The sequence below is a fragment of the Temnothorax curvispinosus genome, unplaced genomic scaffold (assembly GCF_003070985.1).
Source record: "Temnothorax curvispinosus isolate PA1 unplaced genomic scaffold, ASM307098v1 QBEX01004775.1, whole genome shotgun sequence".
In the NCBI taxonomy this organism is placed as follows: Eukaryota; Metazoa; Arthropoda; class Insecta; order Hymenoptera; family Formicidae; genus Temnothorax; species Temnothorax curvispinosus.
This window is the reverse complement of record NW_020214555.1, coordinates 926501-946053: the sequence shown is the minus strand read 5'-3', so window position 1 is coordinate 946053 and position 19553 is coordinate 926501. Positions and strand designations below refer to the sequence as shown.

Genomic DNA, 19553 nt, shown 5'->3' with positions numbered 1-19553 from the left:
ATTATGTTATAATAATTGATGCGTCTTTATCCTGATTTTTCTATCTAATTTCTAATTCCTCTTTTCCACGCTTTTTTCTCACTTCTCGAATTTGGCTTCGATCCCATTTTCTTTATTCTTATCTTCTTCCTGACCGATAGTCTCTTTTCCCTTCGTCGCGAATTTAATTAATGCAAAGGAGGTTTCTTCTGAATATCAAGACGCTCTCTGTCCCTTAAGTACTACATAAGAATTTTAAGTTTCGCCCCTGGAACTTCGATTTGGAAGTAGCCTGTCAATTTTGATGCGATTATAATCAGGCGAGATCGAATCTGAATAACAAACGTGGAGTAGGTAGACGCGAATACTAAAATAAAGAATATTTCGGAAATAATTATTCACGTATTTACATTTCAGATTACCGCGATAAACGATTAAATTTTCAAGCGCGTGGTTGAAAATATTTTTCGATTAAAAACTGCATTCCCTTTCAGCGTTTTATCCCGCGAAAGCACGACTACGAGAAAGTGTCTGGCATATTTTTCTCCCCGCGCTTAAATCACGCTTGCTAAAACAATGATGCCGTAGGCTACTTTCAGGATTACAGCAATTTTTACGCCGGACGAGTAGTGCATCCGGTATAGCGGGCTTTAATATGTCGGCTCGAAATAAGACGTAATAAAGTCGTGCGAGTAAAAACATGGGAGGAGGATGTAGTTACGCGAGGTGGTAGCAAATTACAAGCCGCCCGCGCGCAAAGGCAAAAGCGGGAAACCCGATGACATCGCGTTTCTTGCAAACAGGCGGAACGGCGCGGCGGCGGACGCGCCGACGTTCTACCGGGATTCGTGCAATCTCGTGGCGCGGACGAGTTTGCCCGCCGCTCTTGCTGCTCGCGTGACCACGAAGAAGAGCACGAGGACGGCGACATGTGCGAGGAGCGTCAACAAGAAGCGTCGTCGTGCCGGCTGCTGTTGCCGCGACCGGTCGAAACTACCCGCTGTGCATCGTGCGGTTGACGGTTTTTCGTGCGGAGGGTTGTAAAGTCCGGGCACGAGCTCGATTCGAAGGAAAGAGCGGGGAGGGAGGGGGGCACTCTTGAGACGGGCCGCGGGATGGTTGTAGGGTGGCCCGATGCAACCGAACGCAACGTTGTTGGCCATTGCTCTCTGGTGTACGCCAAGCTCGCTGAAGTGGAACAAAGCTCAATCCCGATGAGCTGACTTGGCAATTCCACGCTCGACTCTCCGGGCCGAAACTGGCCCGGTAATATTACCGTGCATCGGGTGTACCGGCTTTACGGGTCGCGGCTGGTCACTTGACCCGTTCTACCTATACCTACGGGCGGCCGGGCGCGTTATTGATTCAAAAAAAGAGGGTAGGGCAAGGAAAACGCATCGAGGGGAAAAAAAGGGTAGCTGTGCAGCATCGCGAAGAGGGCCAGAAACGAAGGAGGCGAACGTACAAGGAATAAATCGCGCGTGGTCGAAGATTCGGATGCGAACGATGTCAATGCGGCAAACTCAACGGTGATGCATGGCAAAAACGTGGGTGACATGCCGACTAGAGCGGGACCAGCGAGAAAAATGGAATTGTACGGATGGCTTTATTCGGGGCAATCGTATCGGCATGCTGCACGAGCTATAAACGGTTGGCGACGCGACGCAAGAAACGAAGGACAATTCCCGACGGGAATGTACAAAACTTCCGTGATGGACAGGGAAAGGGCCCGTGGAGCGAAATCGCGACACGAAAGAAATGGAGATAACATAAAAACAAAAAAACCGTCGAGAAAGTCGAGTGTACAGAAACACGATGATCGAGGTGGTAAAGTACGTTGTTATTGAAAAAACCTAAGTGATACGTGAAGGGAAGGAAATCTGAAATACAAACAAAATCTAAAGTACAAAGTATCGTGGCGGGAGGGAGAGCACCCAAAGATCCGCGAGAAAGGGCAAAGTAGAAAGTGAAGAGATGAAGTACGCCGGCGTCTCGAGACGGTGGAACTTTGAAAGAGAGAAATGGGCGGAAGGAAAGCGACGTGGAGGCCGAGGAAGAGGGACGCATTCGGGAAAGCGGATACGCGCCGTGATGCTGCACGAAAATTCTACTGTCGTTCCCTAAGAGGCTTCCATTTGCAAATTTCGCGGGCTTCTCCTTTTCTTGGCTGCGAGCTGCGTTGCCGGCGCGCGACGGAGTGAGACGAAGGAGAGAAACGAAACGTCGGCGTCGTGAACTTCCCGCGAGAAATACACGAGAAAGCACGCACACATGTACACATCGGTACGTGTCACAGAATCGTATCGGATGTATCCTTTGAACCACATATTTAATTGTGCATCGCTAGTGCCGGCCGGCAACATTGTTCCTTATAGTCGTGAAAGAGATTGAAAATATTCCGGTCACTTAAAATCGCGATAACTCGATGAGAGAAAACCGTATTTGAAAGGAGCATCTTTAAATCTTCGGAAAGTCTTAGGAAAAGTTGAAAATAATTCCTTCCAATTCCGTGCGCACGGTCTCAAAGTTATAAAGTTTACTTTTTTGGTCAGTTTTACATAATCGACTTGAAAGTGTCGTCACTTGAAACAGAAGCATTGTCGAGAAAAAAAACCTTGAAAACAGAGTCTTTTTGGAAGCAAAATCTTGTTTTCGAGTTACTATCGAGCAAACTTCGTTTCCTTTTTAGTGGAAATTTATGTTAAAATTTAATTAATTATACGTTATTGTTAATTATTAATTAATTATACAATATCGAAAGTCAGGAATATAAATTATGTCCGGAAAAAAATTCGCATTAAAATTTATCGTAGAATTTGTGACTGAGAGGATATCCGATGTTTCGGCGCTGTGTGTATGTACATCGGAATAGCACAACGAATGGTTCGGCAAATAATAATAAATCCTTGCCTTCTGATACATTGATTCCGCGAAGCCGGCGCGCTTCCAGACGTCCGTTGCGATGTGTAACGCAATTCGCTCTCGACGCAAACGTTGTTTTCCTCGCCGCCGTAGGAAATTCTTTTATTGGTTTCCGCCGCGACACATCCCATCTCCCCAAGAAAGGCATTTTCCCACCAACAAATGCATGAGTCGGGCTTGTATCCCCACCGGCCGGAAAGCGCCGGATCAAAGGCGATTCCAAACATCGACCGGAACAGAGTTATCGGAATCGGATAGAGAGAGAAAGAGCATTTCTTCTTGGACATATACGCGCATTGAATTAGGACTTACAGTTGCCCGACGAAAATACATCACGCGAATGATGTCAAACGGAAATGTTTGGGAAGTGGGTCGATGCTTTGTCTCCTATAGAAAAGTCACGTTACGCGACAATATTTTACGTATGCAAACGAATGCATCCCTGTATAGTAACTAGAGATCACCTAAAATCTTATAAAGCCAGGCATTAATTTTGAATTTTCACGAAAAATCCGACGGGATCACGATGTGTCCTACGCGATAGCGGTTACACGATAACCGCAAGCGACAATATATAGCACGAAAGTGTGGAGCGATCTAATAGTTTGTAAAGCGTTCCTCGGTATACAAAAAGAAGGTCAGAGACGGGGGGCGACAGCGAGGGGTTAAGCAACTTGACCCGAGCCGTTGGATGTTTCACCTGGACGGAATCATATCCCCACCGCGCCGGCGATCCGCACCCTCTTGACGTCACAGATGCACCCCATGACGTCACGCCGCAACGTCACTGCGCCGCGCCGTCGGTTGCTCCAGGTCAGGGCTCGTTCCCAGGGACGTACCGTGCCGAGGGGATATCGGCATCGGTGGCGGCGTGTGCAAGTCACCCCCTTCTCCCTGCCTATGATCGGCGGGAGGGGGAGGGAGTATTAGCCGCGGGCAATTAATTACCGAAGCAGCGGCGGGGGTGGACTCGTTAATTACAGCCGCGGTACTCGTGAATGTTCGAATATCAACGAATGTACTTGGCCCCGGTGTGTTAGTGGCGATTAGCGTGAGCGTTAATAAATCATTCGGAACGCATTAATTCATTCAGAGATTAGCGTTAATAAAGGATTAGACAATACCATTCGGTAATGAATACCGTGGATTAGCGCGGAATTAAATGTAGACTACTCCCGGCGATTAGCACGTAATTATCGAGACGGAGTGCGATAATAAAGGACTTATTTACATATATTTATTATGCCGCTGCGTACCAGCTATGTTATTAAATTTCGTTGGCAAATAAAGTAAATATATGCATCGCGCGAAATATACCTCTCTCTCGCTGTTATTACACATATAGAAAAATATTGTACGTCAGTACAAACGCGGTGTAAATTATTTTATTGCATACCTCCACTATATGTATATCTCACAATCGTGATATAATTATCTCGGAAATTACTATTATTAAAACAGGCTGCTCTCTCCGTGAGAAAAAAAATGCTTTCGACTAAATTAAGAACTCGCTTTGTAAATAAAGCGGTATACGCATGACATCGATTAAATACTGGCAACGTCGACAGCACGCAAGTCACTCCCTTCATGAACGCGAAGCATTAGCCGTAGGCAATTAATTACTCAAATACCCACGCAACACAGTGACGCGTTAATTATACTAAGGGCGTTCGTAAATACGACAAACGACAATACAGGAACATTCTGACGACAAACGAGCGCGATAGCGTATACAGCGTCGATGACAGCATATTGCATCGTCGTGCAGCTTTTAATTAGAGCAGGAATGTTTGTGTGCTTTATCTCATAAGTGGAGAAACTCATTACCCGCGTGTCGTTAGTTGATATTCGCGCGATGTTAAGAATCTTACGAGAAATTCCTAGATCGCACCGATACTCCACAAGTATCATTATTTCATTAAGTTTAATTAATTCTCCTTTAACTTAAGGAGAAATAGGAAAGAACGTATCGATTTATATGACAATATTTCTGCTTATGGATCGACGTAAACAGGATCGATGATCGTAAGGACAGTCCCATCGAATCGTGGCTCGATCGATTCCTCTCGGTGGAAAATAATTATTCTCCGGTTACGATCGACCGCACTATATTACCAACGTCAGCGAAACGACTTACATCATCCGCGAGACGGTTTTACCGGCGATTTCGGTCGTGGGGTCTCGGAGTTGAGGTGCGCGTCGCTTTATGAGTGGCCTCGTTATCGAAATGCGATAATTTGTTTAGCCGACCGCGAAATCGCTCTTCTCCCCGCACCCTCTCCCCTCGCTTCACATCGCGAGCTGCATCATCCCTCCCGCTGCACCGACGATTGTCCCCATTTCGTCCCCGGGCGTACACATTTTCGTCGCCCCTCGACGCCGCGCGTTATCGTGCACCTGACAGGACTGACACTTTGGCATCATTACGATGTAAATGAACGCAGAGTGTCAATACTGGCTGTGGGCTCGCACGACCCGTCCATTATTTTCCGCGGTTAGGAATCGCTGATAATTTGTCGGTAACTCCGCCGAAGTAAATTCTGTATGAAATTTCGTACGAGTTATTCACGCGACGTTTTTGACATCATTTTTCCCCGCTGTTCCATTTCTATTCGATTTCACTCTACGGGGAAAATATTTTGTTTAAAAAACTCCGAAACACTTTTTTAACATTAGGTACGTGTATATGCAGTTAGAAGATAAATATACTTGAAGCCTAAGTGAATAATAATTTATTGCAGAATGCATTTACAGACTAACGAGATTACAAAAGCGACATACGCGATATGTATACAGCGATAATTAATGAAGTCACGTGGAATCGTAGTTCGCTATCTGTCGCAAAGCTGTAATGTCTTCCGGCTAGGCACGGCGAAGCCATTATTTGTTTTCTCGCGTCAGAGAAACAGCAATAAGAAATACAATATTACGCTCATATTTATATATTTCGTATGATCTTCGCGATGTTATCACAAAACAGTTTTAATTGAGCGGTAACATATAAAAATAGAAATTTCTAGCCGACAGAAGCGAAAAGCATCGCAATATGCCAGCCTAATAAAGCCGATTAAAACATTCGTTACGAGTTTTATTTAAACGAGACGACATATGGTTGGATTTATATACATGGGGCTGTTCATTTTAACGCATCACTACGATGACAGTCGCTTGTTCGTATATATATTGATCGTACGGGCTCGGATTTCCAATTATTTTGACGGAGGAAACCTCGCGCTGTCGTGCGCGATTTGAATCATTCAGAAACAGAAGTAGAGAGAAACGTCTGTCCTGGGGATAATTTTAAAGCGGGATAAATTATACCGGGCGCGAGCGAGCGCGCGTCTCTCCCGTATTCGAAGGAGGCGATAACAAGGTCGACAATAACGACCCTACATCCGCTTCCACACGTGACAATTTCCCACGTGCGGATGTGCGAAAATTTTTCGATGTTTCTCGCGCGCCGCCACTTCTATCTGCCGGAAATTAAATTTTGATAGCGTCTATAGAACCGCGTCGCAAAATTCCATTTTAGATCTATGTTTTCGGAAAGTTCAGCAATATTCGTTTATATTCATGGAGAAATGGCGTTACGAATCGGTTTATTAGACCGAGAAAAATACGCGCGAGTTGAGCAACGTTTCGATTTATAAATTTGATTTACGGAATGCTTTTAATGGCGCGATCTCTAAAAGTAAAAAAATATATTTTAGCCAAAGAAAATTTATGTAAAAAATTACAATTGAGTATTATGAATGTAGAACCAAGATAACGTCAAATAATATGATCAATTAAACCAGCGCGAAAGGTGACTTTTTTCTTATCGGTTCCACACAGATCTCCAAAATCGTCGACAAAGACTGCGGGCTCTTCTTAAGAGATTATCAGTGATCGAAGTGAGGAAAAACAATTGAAGTTACGACTATCGTGGGATATCGAGACGGCGAATGTTCGTGCACAGGCTAATTTCGAATCGAGCCCTAAATTGCCAAGAACTCCGCCGATTCTGCCGTGTATCAGAGAGAGGCGACAAGAACGGTGGCAATAACGCCGTTATCTGGCGTGCCACGTGAACATTTCCCACACCGTCTTATCCACCTATATCGAGATTGGTATCATGTCCGCGTGTGTATAATTAGTATAATTACGTATGTAATTAAGCGAGCACCATCGACGGACACGCTTATTCGGATCGCGGTCTCCGTCTCACGATAACGGCGATGAGTGAGAAAGAATCTCCATTTGTTATTCTCGCTCTTACATTAAATTTGCACAGGCGAAGTCACGGCGAATAGCGCGACGCAAGACTTTTCCACTGTTTTCCGTACGCAAATAGGCACAGCGTCTTTATGAAAACAGGAACCGAGGCGGGAAAGTAAAGCGGAGAGACGTCTTTTAAGAGCCCCGCCGCTGAAAACTTTTCCCGCGGTATATATATACATATAACCCGAACTCTTATATTTTATTACTTACTTCGAAATTAATTTCACAAATTGAACATTAAAATGAATTACGCGTGACATGCTAGAAATGTCGCACGCGTAATTAATTCGCTTTTGAATCGAGTATTAGAGCCGAACTATCATGCGTGATAGATATAGATCAGCAGCGTTCATTGGTAAATGCATAGTACTCCCCTCCCCCCTCTCTCTCTCTCTCTCTGTATGTACGTATTATACTTGATGTATATATGCAGACACGGATCATTAGCTGACGTTAAGCGAATATACATGTAGAGCCACATAGCAAGCGAATACTCGTCCAGGGAAATGCCCATATGGGGAAACGTCTATATGAACATTACGAATATGAGAATAGATAGTTACAGTGCATATACGTATATGCGCCGTTTTTTTCTTCACGTGAGTAAACATGGGCTAATTAATATTTGTTTACGATCGCTCTGTGAATAAGGTGTATTGAATTGTATATATTTACGAGCTTCACCCGCATCGTTATATTTGTGGTAATGGTTACCACCATTACCATTACCATTTACTAAAATGTATAACATGATAATGCCTTCGGTTACCTTCTGATATGCAGAAAATGTGAATTCTGCGACGAGCTCAGAATATTCGTCTCTCCGCGCGCGGTCGCTGTAGATAATAGATTTTATACTTATTGAAGATACTACATAAAAGAGAGGCACAAATAGAGAAAGATTTAACACAGTTCGATTTTTCGTATTTTACAGTTTATCTTCTGACATTTCGACACTTATAAAACAAATTTTCACAGTTCCGGCTTTATGTAAGTGTAGAAATCACTTTTTGAAACCTTAAAAATGATACATGAATTTTTATAGATTTTTTGTAACACAGAAACACTTTAAACTTAAGAGTCCCAGGGTGTCCGGGTGAGTGCACCAAAAACACGGTGAAACACGGTGTCCGCGCAGTGTTAAGATATATGCATCGAGTCAAACCTAAAATACTAAACCGATATAACGCACATTTGTAGATATGTATTGTGTTTCTGATGTTTATTGTGCATGTGCGTGCGCATGGCGCATGGCGAGTATCATTAGTCGACGTTAAGCGAATATACGCATATGTATCTGCGTAAATTGCACTGCCGAGTATCAATTTTGGCGATGTATGCAAACGGCGTGCGCGGTTAAACGCCAGCGAGAGGAAACACGCACGTGATGATTCCCAGGCGCGATAGATTTCCACGTGATGTGGTTTTGCGCGCCTTTCGAACGGAAGAAAATTATACAATACGTCCCCCGCGGCGAGAAAACACTCGTGTAGAATTTGAATATTCATGTTATCATCAAACAGGAGTGTCACGAATGAGAGAAAAATCTAATTTTCTCAAGCTTCAAAAGCGCATACGTCTGAAAATACCTCTCGACAGAAATTATAGGCCGGGTGTAATGGAAAAATATAGAAATGTGCCTCCCGCAGAATGCGTCGATTTGTTTTCAAGTTAATCGCGGCCGCAAAGCGTTGCGCAACCGCCATCCAGTTTGAAGGCACAAGAAAAGTCCGAAAATGTTAATTCACTCTCGCGGCGGTAACACGTTTTGGCGTAGCAATTTGTCTCGCGTCCTGGAAAATGCAGGGGCATAAACTTTGTAATTTAGTTACGTTTTCTCGTTCACGCGCAGCGTTCGCGTGGTGCATGCAAATGTTATTACTCGCGTCGATCCAACGTCGAGTATCAATTCTGGAGGTGCAAATGAGAATGATAGAGAAAGAGGGATGTGCGACGTAATTTTTCCAAGGGACCACTCCCGTCCCGAAACAACGCGAAATCAATTTCACGTCACAATTACAGTACAATTAGATCTTTTCCCTCGACGCAATGCTGCAGTTATTCTGCGTCTGGATTACATTCAGCATTGGCTAATTTCAAAGCTTGCGGTCGTATTTTCATCTACGTTCCATAAATTTTAATTCCGCAGCTATGTTTTCGCCCCGACTAGACTTCAATATTGCCGAATAAATTTGGAAATAGATATTTATCTACATACGATGAGTTGACTATAAAATACAAGTAACACCACTTATTTACTCGCGAAATATATTCCAGACATCATAGATCCGTCTATTTGTCGATGCTATATTTACACGCATTGTGTGTATCAATGATAGCTTTCCAAGTGTATGTTCCTTTTGGCCTATGACCGCAGAACATCATAAATCTCAGGCTGGGACTGTTAAAGCGAACAAATTAGGAGAAGCAGTTATTAAACGACCGGGAGAGCACGGATCGCATCGGGTATATCGCGTATCTCCACCGATAGAGATACACTTTATCATCGACGATTGGAATAAAAATGAAAATAAAAGGGCCGGTTATGGGACACGGTAGCGCAGACGTGCTCACGATATACGCGTACGCGATATACGTGCAATGTTGTTCGGAAATCGATTATACCCATATACACCGGGAAAATATGCCTTGCTCGTAGATGCTGAATGTTCGTGTGAATCGTGCTCTCGTGTCGCGGATCGCTTTGTAACGTTGTTACGCGAGGAACTGTGCGCTCGCGAGTGCACCGTGGTAATCGTTGCAGGGAGAGAGAGAGAGAAAGAGAGAGAGAGAGAGAGAGAGAGAGAGAGAGAGAGAGAGAGAGAGAGAATGTGATTGATATTGCGTCGGATGTGTAATGTGCAATAAAGTGGTAAAGAGATCGGATACCCTGCGGCCCTCGATAATAGTTTAAGCTCGCGCCTTTGTCAATTTTGCATTAAGTTGAGTTAATCCGTTCGTTACGCCGCTGTGTGTTTCGAGGGGGATCAAAAGGGAACGGACTTGTAACGAAAATCAAAGCTTGCGCGACGTGATACAAAGTTCAATCGGATTACAGGATGGACGCATTATAGCGTCCGGAATGCGTAAGATGAAGTTACGTTTATCCGCGTGCACCCGCGCGAGCGTAATGCGATTGCGTTACACGCGGAAATTCTTGTTCTCTCTCTCTCCCTCTGTCTCTCTCTTTCTCTTTCTCTCTCGACGCTCTGCGATTATTCGCGCAAAAAAAATATACGTAGAAATAGACGAAATCACGAGCGATTTTCCCATCATGCGCGACGCAAAATCAAAGAATGCTCAAATCGTTCGTTCGATTAAACGTAATTGCCCGTAGACCGGTGCCAAGTTCGTATGTCGAGCACAAATTCGAATAAGGATGCGAAATAAGCAAGGCGCGAGCGTAGCGTCCCACGCGATTACGCCATGCCAGTACGCCTCTCCCGACAATCCTCTCGTTTCAAACGGCTTCCTCTCACAGTCGCCAGGACGCCGCGCCGGCATTGCTCTCGTCACGTTGGCGTATTTACTGTAATCAGACCTTAATTGGAAACCGGGTGCTCCGTGCCCTCGGGGACAAGGCACTTCCTTCCGGTAGAACTCGCACCAAGATTACTTGGTATGCGCGAAACTCGCAAACATACACGAGACGTTTGAGAGGAGCCAATCAATTGCTCTCTCCCACTACGTGGAAGTTTCACTCGCGCGCGCTCTTACTAAAACCCCCCGAATAGTCGCGAATCAGTATGTAATTTAGCTGCATTGAAGGGAAAATCCGTAAATTCGCACCAATAGAGGAAATTTTGTAACGAAATGTACAGACGAAATCGATCGGCACCGAAATGGTATTTTAACGAATATAAAAGAGATGTATATGAAATATAAAGTTTCGTTCTATCATAATTGAGCGCAAAAAGTGTCTAATTGTAAGAAGAACATTTTGCGCACGCTCTCTTAGTAATTATATCGCAAAGAAGCGAGCTACGTTAACGTGGATAACACAATGGCATTTATCGGTCTATATTGAAAGGACGTTTTCCGCTGGCTACGTGTCATGATTTTTGTTACATGCAATTGACTCTGATTAATAATTACGACACGATCGTAAAAGGTCCACTAAAGTGTCGCGATAGATTGCGTCAAGTCGACGACTCTTGTGTTATGAAACCTATATGTCACGTATGGCAGTTGTCGCACCGTTACCGCCAATCTTCTTGTCATCATCGCGACGCTCATTTCACTCGTTAATCGCATGATCATCAATGATGTTATTCACATGGCTATTTCTCGATTTATGTGAAGCAAGTATAGAGTCAATTATTAAACACTAATCAGATAATTAAGCACTTTTTCTAAGATGATACGGACAATAAGAATATGGGAGACAATGCAAACATTCAAAATCATTCAATGTTTTAATCGACGGGATTAGCAATACGTCATCTATCGATGATAATATTAATTCATCCGTGTGCATTAGTTTAAAGTCTAAATTCAGAATAACTTTTAACTAGCGACTTAACTACGACGAGTAGCTATATATAGGCAAGTTGAAATCATATCGTCTGCCTCCGGGAATGTGTGCAGTGCGAATCGCTTTCCTTATTTTGTCAAGCTGTAATATCCGAGAAGGAGAAAAGTTCTATAAACGTGAAATCCCTCCCGTTTCTGCGATAGATATTGCCGAGAATTGAAAATATACATATTTTTCACTTCCAGACGCTTCACTGCCCGCAACAGCGGCAATGTAGATGGTTGTATTGTCACGAGTGCGCGCCGATACTAGTGATACAATTAGAATCACGGGATAGACGTGGCCGTCGCCGTTTATTCAGCGCGTTCGTTTTCAACGCAGCGACGTTCGACACCGCTTGACAGATGCTAACCATTACTTTTGACACGTTTCTATACGTATACGTCGCATGTCACCATCCGCCCGCAATCTTTCGAGGTTGCATCACGTCATTTATGAATCCCCTTTCACGGATTCCTCGAGAAAAGTTTTCGCCCCCATCCTCGCGAAATCGTTTAGCAAAGTACATTTCGAATCGTATCGCCGGTACCACCGACATTTTCAGCATTTATTCGTTAAACGCGATCGAACGCACCAACAAGCCTGATAAAAGTTTGTCCACTCTTGATGTTGATAAATTGCGGTTGCAACCATTTGTCAACTCTTACGGTTATTTCTGGCATTACGGGCGCTCGATCTATTGAGTAATATTTTTGTATAAAGAATTCCACTGAATAGTTTTTCCAACATTCGCTATACGTAAAAAATGCGGTTTCGCATGGTGTGCACATCTATCGCGCGGTACCGCCGATAATCCCGGCGTTATTGTTTATGTATTTACAAAACGCATAAATGTAATATGTCTATAAATAGCGCGGCTACGCCCATTATATATTTCGAGCTATTATTTTGAACCTATATACATATACTCAAACAAGTTCGTTCTATTGTTGGAAATCGATAAACGTGCAACAGTGCATCTCAATGGAAGAGCAGAATAAATCTTCAATGAATAATGTTCATTCACGCGAAAAGCGAACTATTGAAAGGAATTTAATAACACCGTCATTGAAACGCGAGCAAGGAAAAGACGTAACCTCGCAAATGAGGAAATGAAGGTAATATACGCCAATTATTTTCCAATGCGCGCGTTCTCTCTCACCGGATTCGAAGTGAAAATTTTACGAGCCCTTAAAACGCAATGCCCGTTTTGATCTTCTACTTTTCTCACCTTACGTTCTTTGAAATAATATCTCTGTAGAGATACAGCCGGATAATTATCTGTTAATCCTGCAAACAGCCTATATCATCTTCCGTATTGCACGCAAAACCTTATTAGCGCTAATTAGTAATCATTATGCGTTCGCATTGCGAGAATAATAATTTTTATTTCATGCACGTAAACGAAGAAAGCATATAATTAGAGAGATAAATTTAATCACCCACGCGTCATATTCATCCGTTTTTAAAATAGGGGGATCGTCCAAAGAAATTTCTTCGTAATTCATTTCGCGAAGTGCTCGGCGGGGTCGATGAATACTCTTATTGCGTAAATACTCGATACGCTTGAAAAAGAGAGGAACGAGACTTGCGTTCCAAAACGTCAATTGAATTTTTCAGCAGTAGAGAAGCATCTTTTAATCAATATTAAACAAGCCAAATACGGTCCGAGCTTGGATCTTAGCAGCCTAATAATATTTTTTGTGTACTACACATATATTTTTTCTAAACTGCGCGCTGACTAGCTTGTCAAACTTACAACACAGCTCCCGTTGGAGTAGTAAAAACCCCTCTCCTCCTTCTAATTAAATCGATTCGATTTAACTTATGACGCTAAGCATCTAAATAACTGTAAAGAATTTATTGCGAAAAATATTACCTCAACCAGGATTCGAACCTGGAACCTATCCTTATTCCGTGAAGGGTGTCGTACCAATTCGACCACTGAGGCATGTGGTAATATTCATCGCAATATGCATCTTTTATTTATCACAGAGCGACTGTCAATGTTTTCATTTTTAGCATGCCTCCAAGCGCTCCGCCATTAGCTCTCTCGTGACGTTTTCACCCCCGCAAGCGCGCCGTAATAGCCCGCGTTTTCGCTCGCCTCGCCCTGGGAACCCGACAGGCTTCCCGACAGCGCGGATTGCGCGGGGATAATCCACGCTGAAAAGCCAACGCTGCTGCGGCACTCGAGTTAATAGAAAACCGCACGACCCCGCGGTCGCCGTCGCCACGTGTGTGCGTTACGAAAATGCGCGAGTTCCGATGTACGGCCCCGCCAATGTCACACGTGCCGCGTACCCCGCGGTCTCGAGAGAGGAGGGCAAAAACGACGGATGGTCGTTGAGCGTGGAAATAATAACGCTATAGCAATCCTTTCTCATTCAGATATGCGCGACGATTAAACGCCAACGTCGGTCGAGAGTCCCTCGTGAGGCGGGTATTTCCCCGCTTCGCGAAATGAGAATAATAACTCGCGACCGTGATAAAAAGCCAGCGAACTGTCCGAATGAATTTCGTATGTCGCGACGGATAATAATTCGCCGTGGCGGCGCGACGTGATCGCATTATTACGTTTATACGACCGTCACGGGAAATGTAACATTCGCCGTGTGGATGGCCGGCAAAAATATTGGCTGAGACTGAGACAAATTGTGGAGTTCACATCCAATTAAGCGGTCGAGATTGCACAATAATAATTTAATCGCGGTAAAATTCGCAAATTTTTTAAGCAAACTTCATTAATTACGCAGCACAAATTAACGTGATATAAACGAAGCAATACTTTCACGAGTATTTGTGGTATAGAATCTCTATAATCGACAAAAGAACATGCAACTAATAGCAACGAGTTCGTTTCTGAGAAGTTACGCGCTGGTTTCAATTCAAGCAGTTGCAAAATCCGCGCGCGCAGAATTTTCAAGCTTCAAGTTGAAACGAGGGAGAGGGGGAAGGGGCTAACAATGGCTTTCATTAAAGCGGCAAAGTCGCGACTTGGTTGCTAGATTCTCTCGTACCATCGTTAATAAAATAACGTCGGATCACTATTCATTCGTTGCGGGATGAAGTCGAAAAATTAACCGCTGATCCAAATTCATTCGTGAATTATGCGCCAGGGCCGGAGTTTAGAAAGTTGGAGCGAAAACGGGGAAACGGTCGGCCGGTGGGTTTCCGCAACTTTTGCACCTATACAAACTTTATTAGCTTGAAAATCGATACAGGCAGAAAGGCAAGTTTGTGCGGGTGCCATCCGGTGGCGTGATCCCAGGACGGCAATCCGTCTCGTAGGAAGGCGCCGATGGCTCACGAATACGTCGTCGATGGCGCCGGTCGCCATTCTACCGCACGTAGATACCGCTCTCCGTATAAGATCCGTTTCGTCCCGAAACTTGAAATAAATATTAAGCCATCGATCTCTATTTCAGCACAGTTTTCCACCTACGTCTACGCACCCACGTCTTGTAGGTACGTAAACCGTTTGATATGCAGCGTGCAAGGGGAGCAAACCGAAGAGTAATAGTTCTTTTATTATGCAATTTACGTTAATGTTATTACGCAATAAAGAAATTTATATAAATTAATATAGTGTCTGTGTGTGATATAATGAGTGTAACAGTCCATGCAATAGAAAAGTCCTGAGTAAATAACAACGTGTCACTTCTCGTCGAATCGCGCAAACGCACACTGATTCTCAAATTCTTAATTAATTAATAACTCATTATTTATATTGTTATAATTGGTAATTTTCTATTCAGTTTAATGACCGCTCTACCTATCCTCTGCGGCTGTTACATTTATTATCAGACACTCTGTACATATATGTATATTAATTTTGCAAGTTAACATTGTATACATTTTATAAATTGAAAGGAATATCTCAACAATCCCCATAATTTCGTGGCGGTTAAGAATAAATTATATTGAGCGAAACTAGACATTATCTTAAAGTTCATTCATTTGTCACTGCGGAACGAGAGAAACTAAATAGATTGTGACATGAGTGAAGAAAAGAATACGTCATTCCCGTGATAAATTTCCTCTGCATGCAACTTTAACGCATGTCCTCAGACCACTATATCTGGTCACGTTAGCCCGGGCGTCATATGTGACCTCGGTATTTTTCAAAAGATGATGAATACAAATTATTCCAGTTGCCAGAAGCGACCAACGTATTTAGATAGCTCACCTAGCATCTTTCGTTCAACGGCGGCGTCGTGTCGACCTAGCCTTCCAATGGCGTCGGCCGTCATTTGTTATTCGATATGAAAAGGCGAGCCGTTGAGACGCATTGAAATTTTTCGCGAGTCATTAGGAAGAGAAAAGAAAAATGACAGATTTCGATCCCCCCGGGAGACGCGGAGGAGGCGTCGCGTCTGAATATCGCAATTTCCACTTCAAGGCCTGTCGTCTTATTGTTAGTTATCAAGAGAGTCATATTCTCATTCCTTTATCGGTTATCCGTCGATTTTGAAAACACGAGAAATGCATCGAAGGCCGAATGGTCAAGAATGACAGTTCTCTGATTTCTTTTCACCATTTTACGTGCAGATTCGTAAATTAATTAGTAACTCACCGTATGCCGAAAGTATCAGTCCCTCCTCGTAGCTCAGATCTGCAACAAAATAATGATGATTAGAACACTGTAAGATTCCAAGAATTTTAATATTGGTAATCACAAACTTCTACGCAAGATGTCGACTGTGTAAAAATGCGAAACTAGCCATGGGACTTCAATATAAAAGCAACATCTGGTGAGATTGACCTTGGGAATAAGGGTGATAATATCTCGCCCATTTTCTTTCATAAAAATCAATGGGCGAAGGCGGGGACGAAATCCAGGCAAAAAGGGAGGAAAGGCGATCGTCACCAACGCAACCACCTGCCGGCCTTTCCGCCGGTCTTCAGCCCAGTAATTGCCGCGGCAATTACCGCGAATTACGGCGATAATTACCGTCATTATGCGGTGCAGTAATTTCGGTAATTACTATAGTAAATCGCCAACTATCCGATTGCAACCCGTCGCGCTCCTCATCTTGCGGTCAGTACCGGATAACTTTTAAGTTATCCCGTCCAATGGCCAACTAACGTAGTCACGAAATCGAATCAAATTTCCATCCGGTACTACGAAACCGAAGGAAGCACGTTCGAGACGTAGCTCAGCGGTCAATCGCAACGTTAAATTGCGAAATTCAATAGAGCGCGCAGTGCTTAAATATACACATTTTGAACGTGGACTCTCGAGATATTATCCCTTTCGAGTTTAAGAGCAACAACGCTATGTCGCAAAAGTAAGAAAAGTGCTAATTAAGCGGCGAATGAGACGGCGTGTTTTTCTTTTGTACATTATTCGCACGCGTAAAGAGCCAATTTTACAGAAATAAGTGGCGCACGCTGGTTCAAAATTAATTCAAGGAAATGAGATCTTTCGGAGTTATTAACCGCTCTCCGTATTTTCACAATCAGCGCGAGAATTCGGTTTAACAATGAAATGGCGCAACTCATTTCGGCTTGATAATGAAATGAAAATAGGTAGGAGCGCACGCGGGCAAGTAAAAGTTTCTAAAATATTACCTCGTAAAAAAGTTCGCAACGATTTAATTTACCACGTACCTATTTAATTTCCTTCTTGTTTCTGAGATACGAAATTATTAGCGTAATATAAATGGTAATAATAGGTAATCTATATATTTAAAACAGAAAAACTTAATAACGGAACTTAAAGAATTACCCTACGGTCTTTAAAAAGAGATCTGATGCAGGTTATATATTTTTCGATTTATCGCTAGTTGTGAAAAAAAATCAAATATCGCTAACGATGACCCAGCGTGAGCTACGGTTTCTTGCTGTATACGCGATCGGAACGATCGTTCTGCCCGCGCCACAGTTCCACTTCGATATTCGAGACACGAAGTTATTTAACGGCCTGCGAGAGCGACGGCTGCTGCTGTAAGAGGTATTAAGTACGGCAGTTGCAACAGTAACGACAGAAACCATATACCACGGCTATTCGATCCAACTTTGCGCTTTGTCGGTATGGGGTCACCTTTCATCCGTTTCGAGAACTCGTGGAACAATATGTTTCATTTCCCGATGTTTCCCGCGTCGCTCGAAAAATATGAAGTATATTCATCAGATCAATATAAAGCACAGTGAATATTTCATCAATGCATTCCAATTTCATCACACCTCAGTAATATTTTTAATATTTCGCTAACGCGATACAAAGTGAGCGTCGCGGTCGCAATTGAAGCATTCTGAGCGTAATAACAAGCGCCAACATTTTTAGCATTGTCACCGATCGGAACGTCATTGCTGGAGTTCGGCGTGACGAATCGCTTAGCCGGAATGTTTGCCCGGACATGACCGACCGGTGCAACCGGTGCATTTGAAATGATTACCGGTACGCTGCGTCGCCGCATTGAATGGCATGAATTGTTAGCAGCTATTTGCGAATTTATGAACCACTCAGCCAGTGTGACGATTCGCACACGCCAACACGCCAGACAGTCCGTTTATCCCGCGCCTTCGCGCTCTCCCGTGGCGAAGATAAACATTGAAAATATTCGCAAAAAAAACTCGGTATCGGTATAACATGGGAATAGTAAATAGACAATACGATGTCTCGAAATTTTAATCGGAATGCTTTTCCGCATAAAAAAATAATAACGATTGATCAAACTCCCGATATGTAATCGAATTGTTTGTTCGCAGATGTGCTTCTAGGTCGAACACTTGAATGCCTTCATCCTCCATCCTTCCGTCCAAATTTACATCCTCGATCTTCGAACGGCGCTGGTTAAAAACCAATTTTAACGATACACCGGGCTCGTAAGAAGTATTCAAATTATGAGTATGTCGAAGTTGGTCGCGCGTTGTGCCTCGGGAGTTAACCGCGAGATATTTTTATTCCCTGACACGTCCCGTTTATCCTCTCATCGTTCCCTTACTTAAGGGAAACGACGGGAAGGAAGAAGAGGAGAGTATCCAGCGACTCGCATGAGCGGACTGGCAAAAGGGCCGCTCGTGGAAATACCGAAAGTTATGAAAGTTTTATGACAGGCCATGAGAGAACGCTAGAAGATGCGGAGAATCGGGGAAAGCGAGGACGACGGCGCATGGGGGGGGGGGGGCGAAGTTTCACGCTGGTAGGATATGTCGATAGGTATCCCATGGACGCATTTACGGCGAGCCAATTTTTTCGTTTGATTATTCAACGCGCGCGAATGCATCTCGGCTCTCTCGGCGATTGCATATCTGACGGTCCGACCGCGGTCTGAAATTTTTGGAAACGAAAAAAAAGCGCGACGGAAAGCCGAAAAGCCTGGTGTGACCGCAGCCTGAAAAATATAACGCCATTCTCAAAAACGACAATCCTTATCGCTACGAGAGGAATCGACCGCTTCGACCGCTGGCTGGTTGCGTGGATTATTCGAGACCTTCGGATAATACGCAAGCCGTCCGCGATTCGTTACAATTTGTTATCGCGTTTTGTGAAATGGATCATCGAGAAGGCTGCCGCGAGGAGGAAAGAGTCGCGGGAGGACGAGTCATTTGAGAGTAAGGCAAGCGCGGGCGATAAATCAGGACTCGCGCGATAATGAAATTCAATGCTTCGGGCCCCGAGTGCGTCAAGTCAGTCGAGTTTTATCAAAAGCACCTATTTATCTTTCTTACAAAACAGTTTGAGAACAGTTCGCTCATAAACGGAAATCGGCATCGGACGGAAAGATTCTCCGTCCTCGAGTCGCTCCGGCCATCGCCACACACGTACCGCAGAGCAAAACTGGGACTCTGAGATTAATGGTTTTTCTTTCACCCTTGGTATTTTCTAAAAATAGCAGTACCAACATTCATAAATTTCACAAACGTCCTCAGG

General features: G+C 43.7%; 1 protein-coding gene across 8 annotated transcripts in view; it reads right to left on the bottom strand.

Moving 5' to 3' along the window:
• LOC112454016 (protein turtle) overlaps positions 1-19553 on the bottom strand; it is a 268193-nt gene that overhangs the window by 130651 nt on the left and 117989 nt on the right. For all 8 annotated transcript variants that reach the window (XM_025015156.1, XM_025015157.1, XM_025015163.1 and 5 more), the window contains one exon: positions 16251-16289. The gene's annotated coding sequence lies outside the window, so the exon portion shown is untranslated. The remainder of the gene's footprint in view (positions 1-16250; positions 16290-19553) is intronic.